Source organism: Triticum dicoccoides, chromosome 3A (genome assembly GCF_002162155.2).
Source record: "Triticum dicoccoides isolate Atlit2015 ecotype Zavitan chromosome 3A, WEW_v2.0, whole genome shotgun sequence".
In the NCBI taxonomy this organism is placed as follows: Eukaryota; Viridiplantae; Streptophyta; class Magnoliopsida; order Poales; family Poaceae; genus Triticum; species Triticum dicoccoides.
The window spans coordinates 398628027-398636208 of NC_041384.1; the positions used below are offsets into that span (position 1 = coordinate 398628027).

Genomic DNA, 8182 nt, shown 5'->3' on the forward strand with positions numbered 1-8182 from the left:
AAAGCCACGATGGTGGCGAAGCAACCCGCCTCCCACCAGGCTCTCAGGTCCTACATGATCATGCTCACCACTCCAGCCAGATGTCTAGCTTGTATTGCTTCCAATTTGGTTAAATTGCATCTGCTTAGCTTACACACTATACCTTTGAATATGACATGTCTTCCTGTTTTTGGTACATACTAGTACATCTGTCTATTAACCATGCTCTTACATCAAATTAATGTTCTTGTGTATCCCTCATCAATCACTTATGATGAGGCTGTTGGATTCCGGGTTCTGGCAAAACCCTTGAGGTTCGAACACTGGGGTGCGCACGAAGATCTCTCCTCCCCCTTGTACTCTCCCTCACCGCTATCTCAAGGCTCGACGCGTTGAACTCGCAGAACCAAGAGACACAAGATTTATACTGGTTCGGGCCACCGATGTGGTGTAATACCCTACTCCAGTGTTGTGTGGTGGATTGCCTCTTGGGCTGAGGATGAACAGTTACAAGGGAAGAACAGCCTCCTGAGGAGAGGTGCTCTTGTGCTTGGTGAGTTAGCGTGGTGGCCTTCATGGAATGGATCCGGTCCAAGATAAGGTGCCTCCCTATGGTGGTGGCTAGTTGATAAGCACATTTCATATATACAATTTTGGCATAGAAATATATTGTTTGTTGAGTTCTGACAATCAATTCTTGATATGAATTATTGCATATTTGAATGAAAATCATATAAAGGGATCATTTACTTGTTACTTGTTCCTTTTGCAGAAAAGTGCCCAAAGGCACTATAATCGTCAAGATTTCTACTATGGGGCTAACGAGAAGAGAGAAGGGCATGAGAGAAATACATCAAGGACTTGAGCGTGAAGGAAAGAAGTAATCTAGGGGAGCAAACTCAAAGAAGAGGAGGATCTTCTTGGGAGAACTGAAGAGAAGAGGAGGGCCAATGTGCAAATGTGGCAGCTCAGAGTGGGGAACAAAATCCCTAGCCGAAGCACTTGATCCCTTTGGGCCTGGCAACACCTCTCCTTCCCCCATCTCCTTCTCCACCACCGGCCGCCGCCACGGCGAGGCCGGTGTGGTGGTGCGCCTCCGCCACCCATCCATCTATCCATCACCGGTGCCCCACACCACCAGCGCCCATCTCGCCTGCCGTACCCACGTGCCTCCACCTGCTGCTGATTCTCCTTGCCGCTCCCTTCGCCTACCTCGCTGTTGTTCTTCTTCCCGACGTCCTCCCTGCTACCCTTCTGCTTCTCCCCGGCTTCCCCTCTCATCACGTCCCTGCTGCTGCACTTCTTCTCTCCCAACGCTACTGCTGCTACTACGCTCTGCTGCTTCCTCTTGCTAACCTGCTGCTACTTCTTCTCTTTACCCTACTGCTGCTCTACTTCTCTCATCACAACTGCTCCTCCTCCTCTCTAACCCCTGCTGCCTCTATCTCTTCTCTGAACCTCCTTTGTTGCTGCCTCTTCTCTCCTCTGCTGTTGGCTTGAGATTTTTGTAAGCAGAGATGTGTTAAACTTTGTAAGGTTCAGATTTTAAGTAGTGCTTGAAACTTGTTCAGTTTCAGACTTGTGCTTGATTAATAGTACTTATTTTGTTCATCTCAGATTACTGGAATTAACTCCCCCTGTTTTCATATGTGTTATATGTGTACTGTAGCGCTTGTGTTAACTTTGTTCATGTGAAAACATATATGTTTGTGTTGTGATATAATTTTGTCCCTATCATATTAGCTTGTTTCTTTCCTTTTGTCATTACTAGTTATATATGTGTTTGTGTTTGTTTGTGAGAGTTGTACTGTTACATTGTGACTCTCATTTAGAATGTATGAGTACTAGATATATATGTCATATATATTCTGTTCATGTTTAATAGTTATATGTGTTCTTGTCTAGCAGCTTTCCCTAATATTTGTGCTAGTGTTTTAGATTCTCGGGTATAATGAAAATACCAAAAAGATATTGAGTAAAATCTTAATTTCCCTTTGTTGTTTGTCGTTTTCTTTGCCAACGATCTTCGGGAACAACCTGGTTAGTTTAGGTTTTATTTTCTGCAATCATCTCTTAAAATTGTGTTACCTAGCTTTAGTCGAGCACCGCCGCTGATTTTCCTAGTCCTTGAGGAGAACACGACATCCGTAGTTTTGGGCGTAAAAACCCCACTATACTCACAACCGATCATTTTTGCGCCGTTGCCGGGGACTAGCGTCGAGTGACCGTGCTAGGCTATAGACTAGGTTTTTCTTCTTTTCCTAGTTTGTGCTATATATATGTGATATATCTCTAACTCCTAACCTTTGTTCTAGTTTATTTCCTCTTTGTTTTCTTTTCCTTTTTGCAGGCTAGAACCATCTTCTCGGTTATGGCCTACTATTCAGATCACCATGGATATGCGAGCAACACTACAAATAGCACGGAAAGTATTCAAGAACTGATAAGTAAGATTTCCCATCGATTAGATGATTTAGCTCGGCAGCGAGAAGTAGTTTTTGAGGATAGGCCTAGCTCTTATGATCCTTATTCTAGAGGACATCCTTATGTTGCTCCTACCTGCCATATTTGTGGATTTCAGGGCCATTCGCCCGCTGAATGTCAGTGTGGTTACTCTTGCCCTCTAGATTGTTTTGGCATGAGCTTTGCTCAAGAGCATAGCTCATACCAAAACAATTACTCACATGGGTGGCCTGAAAACCCGAATATGTCATATAGGAGCAACAACCCTGAGATCTCATCATTTCCCTCTAGTTATCCAATGCAAGGATTTAGGAATGAAGAGGAGAGCAACAATTATGCTCCACAACAATTTTATTCTGCTCCTATTCATATACCTCAGCACCAGGAGATGTTGCCAATGGAGTTAAATGGTCCTCCATTTGGTCAACCAACACCTTCTACACAAGTGCCCACACAAGATGACTTTCTGATATAGACAAGCTCACATTGCTTAGTCTCGAGTTCACTTGGAGTGCTGAAGATGATCCAATTAGGCCGGTGATACTAGATGAAATGAAGAAGATCAAGAGTGGGAATGAGCTAGTGGAAGAAGTAAGGAAGATTGAGAAGAACATCAACGCTGGCAGCACTATTTCTTCGCAGCTAGAGCTGAGTATTTCTGGGATATCCCTTGATACATGTGAGGTCCCAACACCTTCACATTCAGCTGAGCAATATAGCGAGAGTCCAGAGGAAGAGATACTTCAGATCCAAGAAGAAATTCTCGAAGCCAAGGCACAAGATGATCCAGAGCTCGAATACCCAAATGAACAAGTTGAAGATCCAATGTCTACTACTTCTGAAGAAGTAAAAGAAGCTGTTGTAGATGAAGATGAAGAACCTGAGATTCATTTGCCTATTGTCATACAAGAGAGTGATGTGTCAGATTCATTTGCCCATTATGTTTTGTTTGATTCTACCTTGCTTTATATGATGCCATCACTTAAGGTAGATTTGAAGAAGTGTTTGCTTGGATATGATGATACTTATACCGTTGATGGCATTGCTCATACTAATGATGATCACACTTATTTTCCTCATGCCAAACCTATGCTTAATGATAAATATCATCTGAATGCTAGTATTGAGCTTGTTGATTCCTATCATACTCGTCATGTTCTATATTCCTATGTTTATATAATTGGATACTCGATTGGCGACTTAGAGGGCATCGACCCTATCACTCGTAGTTGTTGTTTGTGTGAGTCCTATTTCAGGTTTTTGCTTGTGCACGAATCAATATATGTTGACCAGGTTCGAGGTGACATCCCTTGGGATCCTGGTGGAGTCAGAGCATGGCGATGAGGAGAAGCAAATGGGCACACATATGGAAGAGAGGAGCTGGAGCATGCACGAGGAAGCAAAAGGAGAGGAGTCGCAATGCAAGAGGATGTGAGATGATCGAGTGAGTGCTACATGATCAAAACCCGGTGAGCTTTTTCATGTCCCCAATCTGAATATATCATCCATTGATACATGCTGAAATCAATTGCTATTTGGGTTGCTTGAGCCATTTCTTAAACATTGTCCCACTGAATTTTACCTTTAACATATGGTGCTTGATGAGAATATGCGAACTGATTGTTGAATGCCTTGTAAACTAGTGATCTACACCCCGTTTGCTTTGTTGAAAGTAGTGAAAGCTATTAGTTTTGAGTGCTCAAATCCCTAGTGCAGTAGTAAACTTAATCATTTTCTGTCTTTACCTTGATACCCTTAGATCATTAAGTGTTAGATGATGAGTTCGTGTCTATTGTGTTCCCATTGAGAGCAATCACTTTACCACTATGGACTAGTATGCTATGTTCCCTGGATCAGTAGCATGTGAACTAGACATGGAGAAGTGATGATTCCTGTTTTTGTGCTTATGCGTTGTTCATTTAAGATAAGTAATAATGAATAAATAAGTATGAATACCTACAGTAGCATGTCATGTTCCCTGGATCGGTGGCATGTGAAATCGGGTTAGCTTGGGCAGTAATTAATAATACAAATTGTAATTGTCAAACCAGGTGTATACCATGTTCTCTGGATCGGTGGTTTGTTCCTTTGGGGAGACAAACAAAAAAACTAATAATTGGTCGAGCCGGGTGTATACCATGTTCTCAGGATCGGTGGTACGTTCCTTTGGTGAGATCGATATAATATTATCATTGCTTTATTTCTATAAATAAGTGATCCGATCACAAGTTTATGTTCTTTTTGTTCTCGGGATCATGCTCTCTTTAGGAACCTTTGGCACAATCATCATTTGAACTAGTTGATCTTCTTTTATCATTGTAAAAGTTTAAAATGGTCAAGTCTACTAGTATCCTACCACTTTGAAGCACTCCTAACCATTAATTTTCACTAGTGAAGTCCAAAGCATGCACTGTTTAGAGATCTACTTCACTTGGCAATCTCTAGTCAGCTCACTGTTCACATTCTTGCTCTTGTCATATGCCTTTGCTTGAGGACAAGCAAAAGTTTATGTGTGGGGGAACTTGATAAGCACATTTCATATATACAATTTTGGCATAGAAATATATTATTTGTTGAGTTTTCACAATCAATTCTTGCTATGAATTATTGCATATTTGAATGAAAATCATATAAAGGGATCATTTACTTGTTACTTGTTCCTTTTGCAGAAAAGTGCGCAAAGCCACTATAATCGTCAAGATTTCTACTATGTGGCTAACGAGAAGAGAGAAGGGCATGAAAGAAATGCGTCAAGGACCTGAGCGTGAAGGAAAGAAGTAATCTAGGGGAGCAAACTAAAAGAAGAGGAGGATCTTCTTGGGCAGAAATGAAGATAAGAGGAGGGCCAATGTGCAAATGTGGCAGCTCAGAGTGGGGAACAAAATCCCTAGCCGCAACACTTGATCCCTTTGGGCCTGGCAACACCTCTTCTTCCCCCATCTCCTCCTCCACCACCGGCCGCCGCCACGGCCAGGCCGGTGTGGTGGTGCACCTCCGCCACCCATCCATCTATCCATCACCGACGCCCCTCACCAGCAGCGCCCATCTCGCGTGCCGTACCTGCATGCCTCCACCTGTTGCTGATTCTCCTTGCCGCTCCCTATGCCTACCTCGCTGTTGTTCTTCTTCCCGACGTCCTCCCTGCCGCCCTTCTGCTTCTCCTCTGCTTCCCCTCTCCTCACGTCCCTGCTGCTGCACTTCTTCTCTCCCAATGCTACTGCTGCTACTGCGCTCTGCTGCTTCCTCTTGCTAACCTGCTGCTACTTCTTCTCTTTACCCTACTGCTGCTCTACTTCTCTCATCACAACTGCTCCTCCTCCTCTGTAACCCCTGCTGCCTCTATCTCTTCTCTGAACCTCCTTTGTTGCTGCCTCTTCTCTCCTCTGCTATTGGCTTGAGATTTTTGTAAGCTGAGATGTGTTAAACTTTGTAAGGTTCAGATTTTAAGTAGTGCTTGAAACTTGTTCAGTTTCAGACTTGTGCTTGATTAATAGTACTTATTTTGTTCATCTCAGAGTACTAGAATTAACTCCCCCTATTTGCATATGTGTGATATGTGTCCTGTAGCGTTTGTGTTAACTTTGTTCATGTGAAAACATATATGTTTGTGTTGTGATATAATTTTGTCCGTATCATATTAGCTTGTTTCTTTCCTTCTGTCATTGCTAGTTATATATGTGTTTGTGTTTGTGTTGTGAGAGTTGTACTGTTACATTGTGACTCTCATTTAGAATGTATGAGTACTAGCTATATATGTCATATATATTCTGTTCATGTTTAATAGTTATATGTGTTCTTGTCTAGCAGCTTCCCTAATATTTGTGCTAGTGTTTTAGATTCTCAGGTATAATGAAAATACCAAAAAGATATTGAGTAAAATCTGAATTTCTCTTTGCTGTTTGTCGTTTTCTTTGCCAACGATCTTCGGGAACAACCTTGTTAGTTTAGGTTTTATTTTCCGCAATTATCTCAGTGTTACCTAGCTTTAGTCGAGCGCCGCCGCTGATTTGCCTAGCCCCTGAGGAGAACACGACATCCGTAGTTTGGGGCGTAAAAACCCCACTATACTCACAACTGATCACTAGTCCTATATATAGAGGCCCTGGTCCTCTTCCCTATTAGGCGGGAAGGGATCCCATAATGGCCATTTTGAAGGGGGGCAACTAGTACAAGATATCCTGACAAAAGGGTGGTCTTCGCCTGTCAAAGACTCTTGTGGTGACACCGTCCTGGGCTCCACGGTGACTTCCGTCCTGCCGTCCTTCTGGTCTTGGTTTTGTTGCATCGATATGGAAACCTTTGCCTGCTGCCTCGGGACTCCTCACCTGCGCCTGTCCCTTTAGCAACAAAGAGGAAACGAGGACACTGCACGCGTTGGCGCCCGCCTGGCCTTGGTTGTCATGGCTTGCGTCATAGGAACCTCGCGAGGTGCCCCTTGCCTTGCTCCGTGCCCCCGCGAGCCAGCCTGGTGAGGCCGCCCCCGAGGAGGTCTTGCGTCGTCCGCCTCGCGAGGGTCTTGAGTGTTTGCTGGCGAAGATGGGTCGTACGGGGCCGCTGGCGGAGCCATGCCGTTGGCCGTAGGCAGGCAAGTTTGGGGACCCCCGTTCCCAGGACACCGACAGAGGCAGTCAGACCAGTGGACTACTGTGATAAAAGATCCTCATTTTTAAGAATGCAGCGTCAGCCTCCCCACATGATTCTCGAGAAACAGCAAGGCTAGATGAAGATAGTTAACGTAGCTCTATAGTTGATTACCGCATTTCCCCTACACTAGCATCGCAGGTGCTTGCTCTAACTTGGCAGCGTGATATGTGGTTGCATGTTGCATATGGTGTCTAGATTGTAATTCTTCTAATCTGGTTAAATTGCATGTGCTATTCTGCTTAGTTTATACATTATACCTGTTAATGTGACATGCCTTCCTGTTTTTAGTACATAGTACATCTGTCTATTAACCATGTCCTCACATAAAACTATTGTTTTTTGTATCCCGCATAAATCAATATGACGAGACACCTTCAGTATATGCAGTGTGATATTAGTTGCATCTTTCATATGATTTATAGCATGCGCTGCTTCTAATTTGTTGAAATACCATTTATGATGGGACGCTTTTAACTTGGCAGAGTCATATTGGTTGCATCTTTGATTTGGTGTCTAGCTTGCATTGCTTCTTATTTGTTGAAATGGTTTCTGCTTAGATTACACAAACAATTGTGAATATGCCATGCCGTCTTGTTTTTCATATTATTCTATCCTGGAATCATGTGTTTGCCTTACATCAAAGTAGTGATTGTCAGTATCATGCACGAATGATTTCTGAAGAGTGAATTTTATTGCTTTTTCTTGTTGGTTTTACTTGACAATTAAAAATCAATAAAGCGGAAGGAAGTTCGCAAGGCAGCGGATGAAGGTGCTCCTTCCAAACGGAGGGCCTCTATAGATTCTACTCCTCCATCCCCCCAAGATGATTTCCAAGACAACACATGCATAGACACTCAACGTAGCTATGTTGGTGATGAGCACGTCTCCCCTAGTGCACCATCACAAGTGCTCCCTCTAACTTGGCAATGTTATATGTGGTTGCATGTCATGTATGATGTCTAGCTTGAATTGCTTCTAATTTTGTTGAATTTCATCTGCTTACTTTACCCATTATACTTGTGACTAAGACACGTGTTCTTGTTTCTAGAACATACAATATCTGTCTATCACACCATGTTCTTACATCAAAGTACAT

General features: G+C 43.1%; 1 long non-coding RNA gene across 2 annotated transcripts; it reads left to right on the forward strand.

The window, feature by feature from the left end:
- The first annotated feature begins 965 nt into the window (after positions 1-965).
- On the forward strand, positions 966-6056 carry LOC119268312. Of its 2 annotated transcripts, none has more exons than XR_005133081.1 (2): positions 966-3911; positions 4494-6056. It is a non-coding gene; the product is annotated as an uncharacterized LOC119268312 (long non-coding RNA). The 2 variants fall into 2 exon arrangements; XR_005133082.1 differs by having other exon boundaries at positions 5112-6056.
- Positions 6057-8182: the final 2126 nt, after the last annotated feature.